The sequence below is a fragment of the Lactuca virosa genome, chromosome 1, assembly GCF_052849685.1.
Source record: "Lactuca virosa cultivar CGN04683 chromosome 1, Lactuca_virosa_CGN04683_v6, whole genome shotgun sequence".
Taxonomy (NCBI): Eukaryota; Viridiplantae; Streptophyta; class Magnoliopsida; order Asterales; family Asteraceae; genus Lactuca; species Lactuca virosa.
The window spans coordinates 260,015,139-260,028,953 of record NC_136426.1 but is presented as its reverse complement, the minus strand read 5'-3'; the positions used below and the strand labels follow the sequence as shown (position 1 = coordinate 260,028,953).

Genomic DNA, 13,815 nt, shown 5'->3' with positions numbered 1-13,815 from the left:
GTTTTCCAAGAACTTAGAGTATACTTTATTGAAATAAAATACTTATGAACTCACCAGCTTAAATGCTGATCTATTCTTTCAAAATAACTTTTATTCTCATGAATCCAGTAGACAGGTACACTCCCGAAGCTTTTGAGAAGACTACCTAGTACCGTACTGCGACTCTTGTCTTATAATGTATCTATTTTGATGTTTGAATATGTAATGTTTAAACACTTATGTAAAACTTATACTTATTAATGCAATGGTTGTTTGTACTTTGATTACTATATTGCATGTGTTGTGATACTTACATGACGTCGGTATCGGAATTTCAGAACACAAATTTTAGTGTTATGGGAGTTTTTCAAGGTGTTGGGCTATGTTGCTAGAAATGGTTAAGAATTTCGAAGGTGAGATGCTTTACTATCCAGGTAAAGTAAGTGTAGTTATTGATGCTCTTTGTAGGAAATAGGCTAGTGAGCTACATCAGGAGTTATACCTCCAAATGAGGACACTTACTTCTCTGTTTAAGTTATTGGGAAAAGCATAGGAAGTGGAATTTTGAATGAGAATGCCAAATACAAGAGAGTTTCAGGAGAGATTCAGACTTTTGATCAGGACAATTGGGGTCATTTGACATATTATGGTCAACTCTCTGTTCCTACACTGGAGGTAACAAAAATTTATCTACATGATAGGGGTCATAGCCAGGTACGGGGTGCTAGTTTCTATAGTCTCTGTTAAGGATATTTGGTTCAGATCTTGGTTTTAGGAAAGGTTCTAGGAGGATATGGATGTTTAGTTGCGGTTTAGCACATTGTTCCACCCATGAGTAGACGGTCAGAGTAAACACATGTTTCAAACTTGGGGATGATTGGGATTTGTATCTTCCATTAGTAGAGATTTTTCTACAATAACAGCTTCACTCTTGTAGTGGGATTCCGCCATTCGAACTATTGTGTAGTATGAAGTGTAGGACGTCTATATGTTGGGAAAGGTGGTCATTGAGTACTAGGGAGCATGTATATTGGGCTTAAGACGAATGATTTGATTCAGATGGTGCATGATTTGTTGGTAACCATACAGAGTGGACAGAAGGGCTATGCGGACATCAAGTGTTCATTTTGGAATTTCAGGTTAGAGACTATATCATGTTGATAGTTTCACCTTGGTAAAAGGTGATACAGTTTCATAGGAAGGTAATTTGGGGCCTTTGTACATCGGTACGTATAAGATTATTTCTCGAATGCGGAAGATATTGTATATTTTGGAGTTTCCATATGAGTTGAGGATTATCCACAACATCATCCATGTATCTCAGCTTCGAAAGTGTTAGGTGGGTGAGGTAGCAGTAGTTCCACTGGATGATATACAAATCAACAAGTAGTTCAATTAAGTGTAGAAGTCGATTGCCATTCTTGAGGGAAAACAAAGACTTTGCATAAAAAAATGGATTGTGTTATTAAAGTTCAGTGGCTGCATCGGAAAGGTTTCAAATGGATTTGAGAGACATAGACAGAGATGTGGGTGCAGTATCTAGAGTTATTTTCTAACAGTAACTTCGAGGATGAAGTCTGATTCAAGTGGGGGAGAGTTGTAACGCCCTGTTTTCCGTTTAATTATTTATTAAAAGAATATTCATAGAGATGCAATTAAATAAATAGGATTAATAATAATAATAATAATAATAATAATAATAATAATAATAATAATATAAATTATGTAAAAGTAACTAATTAAAAATAATTAGTTAAGAGAAATGTAAAGTTTGGAGCTAGATTCGATGCTCTAGATTTACTAATCATATTTTCTTTCATATATATATATATATATATATATATATATATATATATATATATATATATATATATATATATATATATATATATATATATATATATATATATATATATATATATATATATATATAATGAAGTAATTAATTTAGAAGCCCAACATGTTTAAAAAAAAGAGAAGCGGGAGTCTTCTCTTTGCATCGACGATTTTAGCTAAGGCAACCCCCAAGAAAAACCCTAATCGCTACTCTCTCTCCCTCTTCTCTCCGTTGAGCGCCGATTAAGACCACCACCATCGATCTCGTCGGAAAAAGATATGGCAGCCATCGTTAGCCTCTCCTAGTCACCGGAAAAGTAGAACTGAGTGAAGTAGGATCGCATCTAGGATTATCTTAAGTTGGTTTGACTAAAAAAGGTCTGTAAAATTTGATTTCCTTGATTATCCCTTCCTCACTTTAATTGATATTGTCGCCACCACCACCGTTAGGTTGGTGGCGACCACCGTCGGCCACCGTTGCCATGGTGGTAGTGGGTGGCATTGCATCCATAAATATTCTTGGGTTCCAAATAGGGTTTGAGTGTTGAAACAATTCAAGCTAAAAACCCTAGGTGCATAACTCGTTTTATAGAAACGTACTTTTTCACTTTTGATAATGTACTTTGACGTGGGGTTTGAGGCTTTGATTGTCATTTTGACTCAATTCAATATAGCAACTGTTAAGACAACATTTGTCATAGTTTTAAGACATTGAGTGATGACTTGTTGGGTTAAGATGCCAAATTAACCCAATAAGTCAAAGCTAGGAAATTATCAAAAATTCCTAATATGTCCCTGTCTAGTAGACATCGTAGAAAAATCGAGAGACGTCATTTTGATGGAAATTTAGTATAAATATTTATATTGTGACTAACTTTGGACATATATAAATATATACATATGTTGTATATATAATTAAATCTAAGTGGGTTTGTGTTCTAATCTGTGAGAACTTCGAAAAGATATATCGTATGTCCAAAATGGAGTATATGTGAATGAGATATCGATACTCAAAGTTGGGTATTTGAGAATAAAAGTTATCAAGTGAAGTGGGTGTGGGAATGATTCCCACATTAGTAGAAATACCTGAAGGTTTGTATCGATCAGATACACTTCAAGTATAAAGAACGAACGTAAAAAAAGCAAAAATACACAAAAAAATACACTGGCTCATTTTGCAATGACTCAATCAAGAAAAAAAATATTATAACAATCATCAGGGAGACAGTTCAACGAGTTTCCCTTTTTGATCCACTTATCTTTACGAGTCATGATGTTGTCAGTGCGAACGAAGTTCTTTTCAAAAGTGCACTCGATGACTTTCTGAGAGGCATCACCACATCGATAACAAACTTTGATTCCAAGATTCATTCATTTAACAATAGATTTTGATTTATTTTCAACTGCTGAACCCAATGAACTTTGGCAAATTGAACTAAGAGTTCTTGTTCTAGTTCTGGAATAAGGAATGTCATCGATGGTATGCTCAGTTGATACCTTGTCATGGGTCTTAGGAATCGTTGAGTCATCAGAATTAGAGGACTTTGATTGATATTTGGGCTTAGAATTGCTAACGGAGCACTTAGGAAAAATGTTAAGAAATTTGTTTACCGAATGAACTTTACCATTGCATATAGGAAATTTTAGCAAAATCTTAGTGGAGGAAAGAACATACACACGGTGAGAAGGTTGATGAGAAGGACCAAGAGCAGTGAGTATCAATTAAAGTTTGACTTATAAAATAAGTGTGTAAGATCCTGTTTCGGGTCGTCAGTGGTTAGGGTTCGTGGGCTGCAACCCGGATATGAGGAAGTCTCGGGGTTGCGACGAGTTGCTAGAAGTGTAAGGCATCTCGTCACCTTTCAGTGGGTATGAGGTTCTTTGGAAACGGAGTCATAACAAGGAAGCGTTGGAAGTTTGAAGTGTTGGCAGAATAAGTCTCTTAATTTGATAAAGGTGGCAGCTAAGTACGCTAGGCATACGTGTGTGTACGCTTAGCGTATTCATGTGCGTGGCTTTTAAGCGGAGCCACCTAGTACGCTGGGCGTGCTAGGCACAAAGTGAAAACCCTAATTTTGGGTGTCTCCCTATATAAAGAATGAGATGGCCTCATTCCTGGCCACCACCCTCAGATTTCAAACCCTCCTAAACCCTAAACCTTCATTCATGGAGTTTGTGGATGCATTTGAGAGCCTTTGAGTGTTGTAAGTGTTCTTGTGAGATTTTGGAATGGAGAAGGAGCATGGAAGAGAATAGAGTTGGAGTCCGAGCTTTGGATCTGAGCTTTTCTGTGGATGGAGCATCATTTGAAGGTATAAAGCTCAAAGCTTTCCCATCCTTTTTATTTGTGCATGTTATGGTCCATTTTAGGGTTTTTGGTCCAAAAGCTTGAAGCTTTATGAGTTGTTGCACTCCAGAGCCTAATGTTTGTCCTTTAGAGTATTTCTAGTGGAGAGGATCCATAAAAATGAGGTCTTGGACGTTGGTATCAAGCCATGCATGAGTTATGAGCTTTTTGAGATAAGAGAGTGGGTGTTTTGTGTGTTTGTGACCATATCAGCCATGCAAAGGCTTAAAGTCATTGACTTTATGGAGTAAGAGCTATTAGGGAGTCCAGATCTGAGAAATGAGCTAAGGTCATAACTGGTTAAGACCAAGAGAATGGACTAAGCAAAGTTGGGCGTACGCCCAGCGTAATTCCAGTACGCCCCGCGTACTGGGTTGGTGTCCCCGATCAGATTCGTGTATTCTAGTGTACGCTGAGCGTACCAAGGAAGGTACCCCCCCCCCCCCGCGTAACCTCTCTGTGAGCTTTTGGGCTGAATTTATTATTGGGCCTTAAGGGTTGGGCCTGGATTTTTGGGCTTGTGTATTAGTGACTTTGAGCAGAGAAATATTTTATTGTGCTTTGGGCCCTTGAGTTGGGCTTGCCATTTAGATTGAGAGTTGGGTCTTGGGAGAGCCCATTTATTATTGGGCCTTGGTGGGCCCAATGGTTTTTAGGCTATTAAGGGGCTGGTTAATGGTCTACCCTTAGACCTAATGAGTGAGAGTTTGGACTTAGTTCCTAATTGGGTTAATTGTGGGTTTGTCTCAGAGTTAGAGGCCGGTGCGCAGCAGCAGCGTTTTTAGGGGTTGTTCTTCATCCGAGGTGAGTCTTCTCACAATACTTACCATGGGTGGTATCCTTGTGTGACTGAGATGTCTTATGCGCTTATTTGTATGTTGTGATATTCTGCATTATGTCTCTGTGATTTATGCTGAGTATTGTATTATGAGCTTATTGAGTTAGGACCGGAGGGTCCACCTGAGTTCTGGGACCGGAGGGTTCCACTGAGACACATTTACCATAGGGTCTTATCTGAGTATAGCCATGAGAGGCTACTGAGATGTGTGTGGTATTTTGGGGAACTCACTAAGCTTCGTGCTTACCGTGTTATGTGTTATGTGTTTAAGGGTTTTTCTCAGAATCGCGGGAAGGCATCGGCTCGATTGTACACACCAGAGAAAGAGTTATGTTTTGAGGATCCTGGATTATTAATCAAAAAATGATGGAGATGCGTTTTGTAAACTAAATAAATGATATTTTGTGAAATGCATTATGAGAATCATATGATTTTAAAATGAAAAATTTGTTTGGAAATTGACGGTGTTACAAAGAGCTCACAAATTTGTCCTTAAAATCGTCTTTTAAACAGTCAGCTATATACGTGGTTTGTTTAGTCTCAAAAAGTTTTGTTAAGGCAACAATACCTTCTATATCACCTCTAAGAAATTTCTCCGACTGATCTTGAATCTGAGCAATAATAGTTTTTGTGACATTTAAGTGAGAAGAGACCCAATTTTTCAAAATGAGTTGAATGCATTTAGCATGATCAACAATATTTTCTTTTTCAGTGTGAAGAAAATTATTGGTCAGTAAGATACATGCGTTTTACTTTTTTAATGCAGAAAGAGATTTTTCAAAACAAATAAGTTTTTCTTTTAGTTTCTTAACTCAAAGCTGAGAGAAGATCTTTCTTTATTTGGTACCAATAGATCAAAACGAAGGTGATCAATCATGTCATTCTTTTCGAATTTTTCAACACAAGAATAATTAATGAGATTTTTTACCTAATATGTTGATGTAGTGTCCCATTCTGTCTTAAGGCCTGCAGCAAATTGAGGAGGATCAACGTCAAGAGTCCCAACGCTAACAATTGAAGTGTCAGCGTGAGATTCAACGATCTAGGCCAAGATACACTTACCATCATCATCTGAGGAATTTTCTTTTTGAAAAGCAGATGATAGAGTATTCATCATCTCTTGAGCGGTTGAACAATTTTGAAGCAAATGATAGACAAAAAAGGGGAGTGATTTTCCAATAGCAGTTCTCGCCTTTACATCGAGATTCGACATCCTTTTCTCTTCCTTGTTATATCCAGGGACAAACTTCACTTTCAGCTTACTACCTAATGCACCATTATTGGATGATTGATGCACAGCTGCGATAGGACCTTTGTTGACGATATCAAGGATTCAAAGTCCATGAACTCGAGAGCTTCAATGGCCTTTGATTTCCATGTAGAGAAGTTGTGTTTATCAGATGGGGGGGTCTTATTATAGACATTTCATTTTGGAATAAAAGAAGGTGACATGATTTGCTTGAGTGTATCAAAACCCACTTTGATACCAATTGAAGGTTTGTATCCATCGGATACACTTCAAGTATAAAGAACGAAAGTAAACTTAATCTAAGAAAAACAAAGAACAGAAAGTAAATAACACAGGGAGTTCTCCAAATTGTTCTTTCACCAAGAAAGGGTTTTTTCTTCACCAAGAAGACGGTTTGTACAAAGACGATTATGACACTAAGCCATGTTGACATTAGGGTTTCACCCTAATGTTCAATATATACTAATATGAACAAGTATATCCCTTGATTGAAGGGATTGTATCTTATCTATACTAAGAACTGATCCTTATCACAAGGATATAGGATATGCCATCTATTATTATTATATATATATATATATATATATATATATATATCATTACCTAATATACAAAAGATTGCATAGAATAACTATACTAAGCGTTGATGCTGATAAGCTTGATACGTTGGCGCTGGCGGTATAGACGCTGACATTGAAAGATAGTATATAGAGTGTTTGACTCATAATATCATAAGGTGTGACCTTACAATCTCCCCTTATCTGATGATGTCAAAACAAATCTTTAATGAATTCGCTCCCCATGAGAGTAAGATTGAAAATTTGAAGTTCTTCATCTTTTAAGTTCTTCAGCTTTTAACGACTGTTCCCCATGAGAAGATGACTTTCCATTTATGATTCTCAATCAGTGGAGGCAGTATCTACGAGTTGCAGCAGACATCGGATGGATAGGTGACGGGCTGAGAATGTTGACGTCCACTTGACTCCCCTTTTGATTGGTAACATCTAGGAGTTTATTGAGTTAGGAATTTCTTCATCTTTAGCTACGTTCTCCCCCTTTTTGAAATCAGCAAAAAAAAATAGAACTCGAGGAGAAGACTAGAGTATCAGAGTTGCAGCTTACAGTCTAGGAAGATTGTGATGTCTCCTGATAGTGTGAGCTTAAACTACTATTCATTGATATAGTATTGCGAGATCTCATCAGCGTATGGTCTCATACGTTGACTCATTAATCACTTTTATTAGAAGAAAAAGGGCAAGAGTGGTATGTTGCATGTAATACATTTCGGTATTAAATGTACCCATTGACAAAGAATGTCAAATTTTTATCAGTGTATGGCTAATACAGTGAATCATTGACTTCTTAATAGAATAACTATTGGGAAAGAGTGGGTAGGTGCATGTAATACATCACAGATAATGATATACCCATCGACACAGATTTTTCAAATCCTCATCGGCGTCTGGTATCATACGCTGAATCATGAAATTATAAAGAAGAAAATATGGAGATAGTGGATTGTTTCGGTTATGCTTAGGTGAAATCAATGTAAATCATTAACACATATAACCGATCAACAAAAAAATATTTTAATTCTTGCATCATAGAGTTTTAGTTGCAGTCTAGAATCAAAGATTATCTGTTAACTCATAATGGTACCATGTCATACCTCAAACTAGGAGGTCAGGGACATGAATAACCCTTTGTCATTTAAGCACCCGAAAAGTATCTCTTATAATGATGGCTGTGCAATTAGTGTAAGCCATTGGGTTATGCTCAATGTTTCAGCAGGACATGAGACTTGATGCATACGGAAAGCATGCTTCTAGGGACAGGGTCAGGTAAGATAGTTAACTAAGAATAAACACCTAAGCTTTTCTATCAATTTTCTATTTGGACCATGAAATCTCACTTAGAATGTTTAGACAATGCTATACATTCAGCATGAGGGGGTCACTCAATGTTCTCAGCAGATGGTCTCGCTGATGAGAAACTTAGAGAGATTTATTCACATACAACAACATGCTTCTAGGGACGATGATTTGTCAAAATCTGCATACTAGGCTTAGAGTTGCTACCGTTAGATCCCTTTAAAAAATGGTACTAAATAATAAATAAGTATAAAAAAAAGTTAGTCAAACAAGAAAATAGTTTAAATAGCAAAATCTATGCACCATTTTCAGAAAGGTGATAACGACCCATTCCATCAAATCTTTTGAATTGAATGGTCATAAATGTACTACCATTTTCTGAGATATCTTCCCCTTGAACTCTGGCTATAAAAAAGAACACAATTAAAGATAAACTCATCAGTACACAATACATCTCACTATAAATCAAGAGTGACGAAGCCATTTATCATTGAAGCGTTGTAGATGGTTTCCAAGCTTCATATTCATCAGGAGCAAAAGAAGAGCAGAAAACAGTCTTTGTAACCAACGAGTTAAGTGACTCAAATCCATAAAACCATCGTGTTTTCAAGATCAACATGAAGGAATTCAAGGTTTTATCGGATTATGAGTCAGTAGATGAAAATAAGACTTACTGTATTAATGGTTGCTCCTTGCGTCCATAACAATGAGTGGATGAGAAAGGGGGAATTCACAAGAATACGAGGACATGATGCCACTCTTTTTCTTAACACTAAGAGCATTGAGATCTTTCAGGATGACTCCGATTCTCACAAACTCTGAAGAAGAGATATGCAAATATATCTTAGATAGGCCTGGAATATAGATAAAAGAGAGAGGAGGATACTTGTAAATACTTGAAACAAGACTTAAACAAACTATGTAAAAATCTATAAAAATAATAGAAATAACATTTGTTTTTTGTGTTTTATGTGTTTTTCAGAAAGCAAGTAGAGGCAATGTTAAATCAAAAGAGTTAGAGAAAAAATCAGTCATTAAAAGCATGCCAAGATCTGCAATCAACTTGTTTACAGTCTTATGGTCGAATGACTTTGTGAAAATGTCAGCCAGCTGATCAGTGGATGGACTGTAGAACAACTCCATTTTCCCTTTTTGAACTATGTCCTTGATGAAATGATGATGGATGTCAATATGCTTGGTCTTGGAATGTTGTATTAGACTATGTATCATTTGAATGGAACTGGTGTTGTCATAGCAGATGGGAGTGTTTGAGAAGTTTAGACCATAATCTAAGAGTTGATTTGAATCCATAGAATCTGAGCACAACAACTTCCAACGACTATATATTCAGCTTCAGCAGTAGAGCAACCCACTGATGTTTGCTTCTTGTTGGACCAGTTTACCAGTCTATTTCCAAGCATTTGAGCTCCTCCAGAAGTGATTTTGCGATCAATGCCACATCCACCATGATCAAAGTCAGTGTATCCCACCAGCTCGAACTCATAATCATGAGGATACCATAACCCAAGATTGGGTGTATGCTTTAAGTACTAAAAGATCCTTTTTCATAGCGAGAATATGAGATTCCTTAGGATTAGCTTGATAACGAGCACACAATATAGTAACAAACATAATGTCAGGGTGATTGGCAGTAAGATAGAGCAGAGATCCTATCATTCCTCGAAACAAACTTGCATTCACATCAGCGCCATTTGGATCAACACCAGTAGACGCTGATGAGGACATCAGAGTCTTTGTTGACTTGCAATCAGAGAAACCATACTTCTTCAACATATCTGCAATATATTTAGTTTGGTAAAAAAATACTATCATTTAGTTGTTTGAATTGCAAACCCAAAAAGAAAGTAAGTTCACCCATCATGCTCATCTCGAACTTCCTTGCCATGATCTCAGCGAATTCGGAACATTGTTTCTCATCAGTGGATCCCAAAGATGATATCATCAACATACACTTAATCCAGAATGATGTAAGATCCTGAATGTTTGATCAAAAAGGTGTTGTCAATCTTTCCTCGATCGTATCCACTTGTAAGAAGATAGCTTGCTAGTATGTCATACCAAGCTCTTGGTGCCTGCTTTAAACCATAGACAACTTTATCAAGACGATACACGTGATTTGGAAAATCTTCACTTTCAACCCCTGGCGGTTGTTTTAGAAATACTTCTTCTTGAAGATCTCCATGTAAGAAGGCAATCTTGATGTCCATTTGATAGACTTTGAAGTTCCTAAAGGAAGAAAAGGAAATAAACAGGCGAATTGCTTCAAGTCTAGCAACAGGAGCAAATGTTTCATCATAGTCTAACCCTTCCAGCTGACAAAACCCTTGAGCCACAAGTATATCTTTTTTTCTTATAAAAATCCCATCTTCATCCATTTTGTTCCTGAAAACCCAATGAGTGCTAATGATAGTCTTTCCTTGAGGCTTGGTCATATTGCCATATTTATAGATATTTTTAGGCAATATTTAATTACATTTTGATTAATATTTTGGTTATTTGCTTAGATAAATGATACTTATAAGGTTAAATTATATTTTGCAGCCAAAAGAAGACATTTTGAAGAAAAGGGACCGAAAGCGTTAAATATCGGAACTTTGGAGGATTAAGGCTTAAAAGATGAAAAATCCAGCAAAACACATATTCACGTCGTGAGAAGTAAAGGCTCACGACGTGAGTGTGGACTTTCTAGAAGATAGACATTGCGAAGCAAGAATCCGTGTTGGATACAGATTATTACTGGACTCACGACGTGAGATATCTATTCTCACGACATGAGTAGGGATATTTCGAAAATTATATAAATCCTTGATCCCTACGAATTTAAGAGGTTGGCTAGCTGCGAAAAGGTTTCCAGAAGTCGAATTCAGAGGTTTAGAAGGCTAAGAATTTGGTTTTAATACCAAGGAAGAAGGAGAATTACATAATTTACTTTCTAGTTTGGTAGTTTTACAATGCTTTCAACTATGACTTGTTTGAGTTTATTTGTTAGTATGAGTAGCTAAATCTAGCTGCTTCTGTTAGCTAGACGAAGCTGGAACTCATGGTTTGATTATAATAACTTAGATTTTATCTTGTTGGTTAATGTATTGTGTTTGATTGATTATACCTAGCATGCTTAATTTGATACTAGATTGCTTTAGATTCTTATTCTGTGTAGTTAGTGACCATTAATCTGCATGAATTCGATTACCTAGTAATTTAGTGAACATTAGATTATTAGAGCTAAGATAGAACCAATCTTAGATAAGTAATTGAACTATTGAATTTGGTTGTGCTAGAGAACTCATATTATGAATTTGTCAGCTAAATCTTACATAGCTCCAATTCTATTTAATAATTGATTCTGTGTTAAAATATGTGTGAATATGCATAGATCTACATGAATTAATTCAACATTAGTTAATTTGGAATTGAATTACTAATAATACATTAATTGGTAACCAACAGGAATTGTCATAATTAATAGTTAAACCATTGAGGGAAAGTGGATTCAAACTAACAGAAGTGTTTTTGTTATTTGATTGAATTGAGTTAAGAAGTTAAGTTCATCTAAACTTGCAAAATTAGATAAAAACCATTACTTTGCTAGAACTTAGGTTAATTTAATAGTAGGTAAATTCATTACTTAAAACCGTTCCCTGTGATCGACACCCGACTTACCTAAACTATCCTATAATTCGACTAGGTACACTGCCTCGGTGCATTTTAGTTAGTTAAGTTAGTTAGGTTATGAATTTAAAATTAGGTGTAGCTAATTCCACACATCAAAATTTTGGCGCAGTTGCCGTGAACGGCTACTTTAGTTGTTAATTTATTTGCTTTAGGTTAATTGATCCTTTTTGTGGAGTAAAACCTGCAAAAAGTTACATTCTCAGCCTAGTTTTTGTTTCAGTACCAAACTCACAACGTGAGCCTTAAGCTCACGACGTGAGTTCAATAGTTTTTCATTTTTCTTCGTTTTTATTTTCTGTTTAGACTTTCTGCGACAACACAAGGTGGTGACTTTTACCACGTCGTGGTGACCACTCAGTAGGCTATTTCTAGTTAGTTTTTGTTCAGTTTTATGTTTTTATTTTTGTTTTATTACAGTAGTTCATGACCAGAGGTTCCAACACGCCTTTGGTGCCACCACTTGAAGATCCAGAGTCGGCCCTTCACAAAAAGACGGATAAGAACGCAGGAGTGAACCAAACACCAAAAAAGTCACCTTTCAAGGATTTCAAATCAGTTTTTGGAAAGAAGACAGGAAAGAAAGTGGGAGAGTCAAGTACATCATCGAAGGACAAAAGCAAGGTTGAAACCTCTGATCAAATATCTAACCCACAAGAATCTAAATACGAATCTAAGCCTGAATTCGAAATAGAAAAGAGTGAACCCGAAGACGATCCAGAAAACGAGATGGCGAACATTGCGGATATGTCCATGGGAGCATACAAAAAGCGGATAAGAGACGATGTTGGTCCTAGTTTAGTACAACCTACAATTCCTACAACTGCCACATTTGAGCTGAAAGGACACATACTTACTGCACTTAAGGATGTACCATTTTCCAGAAAGGATCATGAGGATGCTTACAAGCATTTAGATGAGGTCAATGAGATTGCAGACTATTTCATTGTCCCAAATGTTCCTAGAGAGACAGTCTTGCTAAGGATGCTGCTGGTCACTTTTAAAGGAGCTGCAAAAGATTGGCTGAAGGCACTACTGCCTGGTGCAATCACTACTTCGGCACAGATGCACGAGAAATTTCTAGAACAATTCTACCCACCATCCAAGATAGCTAAACTCAAGAAGGCAATAGCCAACTTTGAGCAACAACCAGGGAGTCGCTTTATGAGGCATGGGAACGATATAAAGGGTTACTTATAAACTGCCCTCAAAATGACCTTAACATACAACAAGAAGTGTCTATATTCTATGACGGGGTGAATGCCATGATGAGGCAACTCCTTGATTCTCAAGGACCACTTACAAAGAAAAATTCGGGTGAAATCAAAGAGTTAATTGAAGAGTTCGCAAAGCATTCTCGTGATACCACAATCCAAGGAATGATGGAGTTAAAGGCATTGGGGGAGGAAATTCTGAAGACATGGCTATTGTCCTAGCCATGCTTAACACTATGGACAGAAGAATGACAAAAATGGACCAGACAATTCATGCTATTAGAGTTGGATGTGAAAGATGCAATGGTCCACACTTGACCAAGGAATGCCACTTGGATGATAATGGAAACAAACATGCTTAAGTTTGCTATTCGAGTGGGGATAAATATGATGAAGACTGGAGAAAAACCAAAGAAGGAGTGGTTTCCATATGAAGAATACAAGAAGCAAAAAGAAGATAAATATAGGCAGTCTGGCCGAGGCTTCTACCAAAAAGAGCAACCACCAGCTGAAAAGAAAGTTGACTTAGAGACCATGCTTACTCGATTTATGGAGGCTTCAGAAAAAAGACATGATTAGACAGATGCAACTATAAAAGATCAAAGATCGATGATGAAGGAGCAACAAGCCATGATGAAAGATCAACAGGTTATGATGATTGACCAGCAAGCATTATTAAGAAATCATCAAGCATCGATCCAGAATCTCGAAGCCCAACTTGGTCAACTAACGACTTTGGTGAATAATAAATTATCTCCAAAATTTCCCGACAAGAAGACTCAATCACATGT

At 36.7% G+C, this 13,815-nt stretch overlaps 1 non-coding gene across 1 annotated transcript; it reads right to left on the bottom strand.

The window, feature by feature from the left end:
- Positions 1 to 12,923: 12,923 nt before the first annotated feature.
- Positions 12,924 to 13,029, bottom strand: LOC145151775 (small nucleolar RNA R71). Its single transcript, XR_013732330.1, has one exon. It is a non-coding gene; the product is annotated as a small nucleolar RNA R71 (small nucleolar RNA).
- Positions 13,030 to 13,815: the final 786 nt, after the last annotated feature.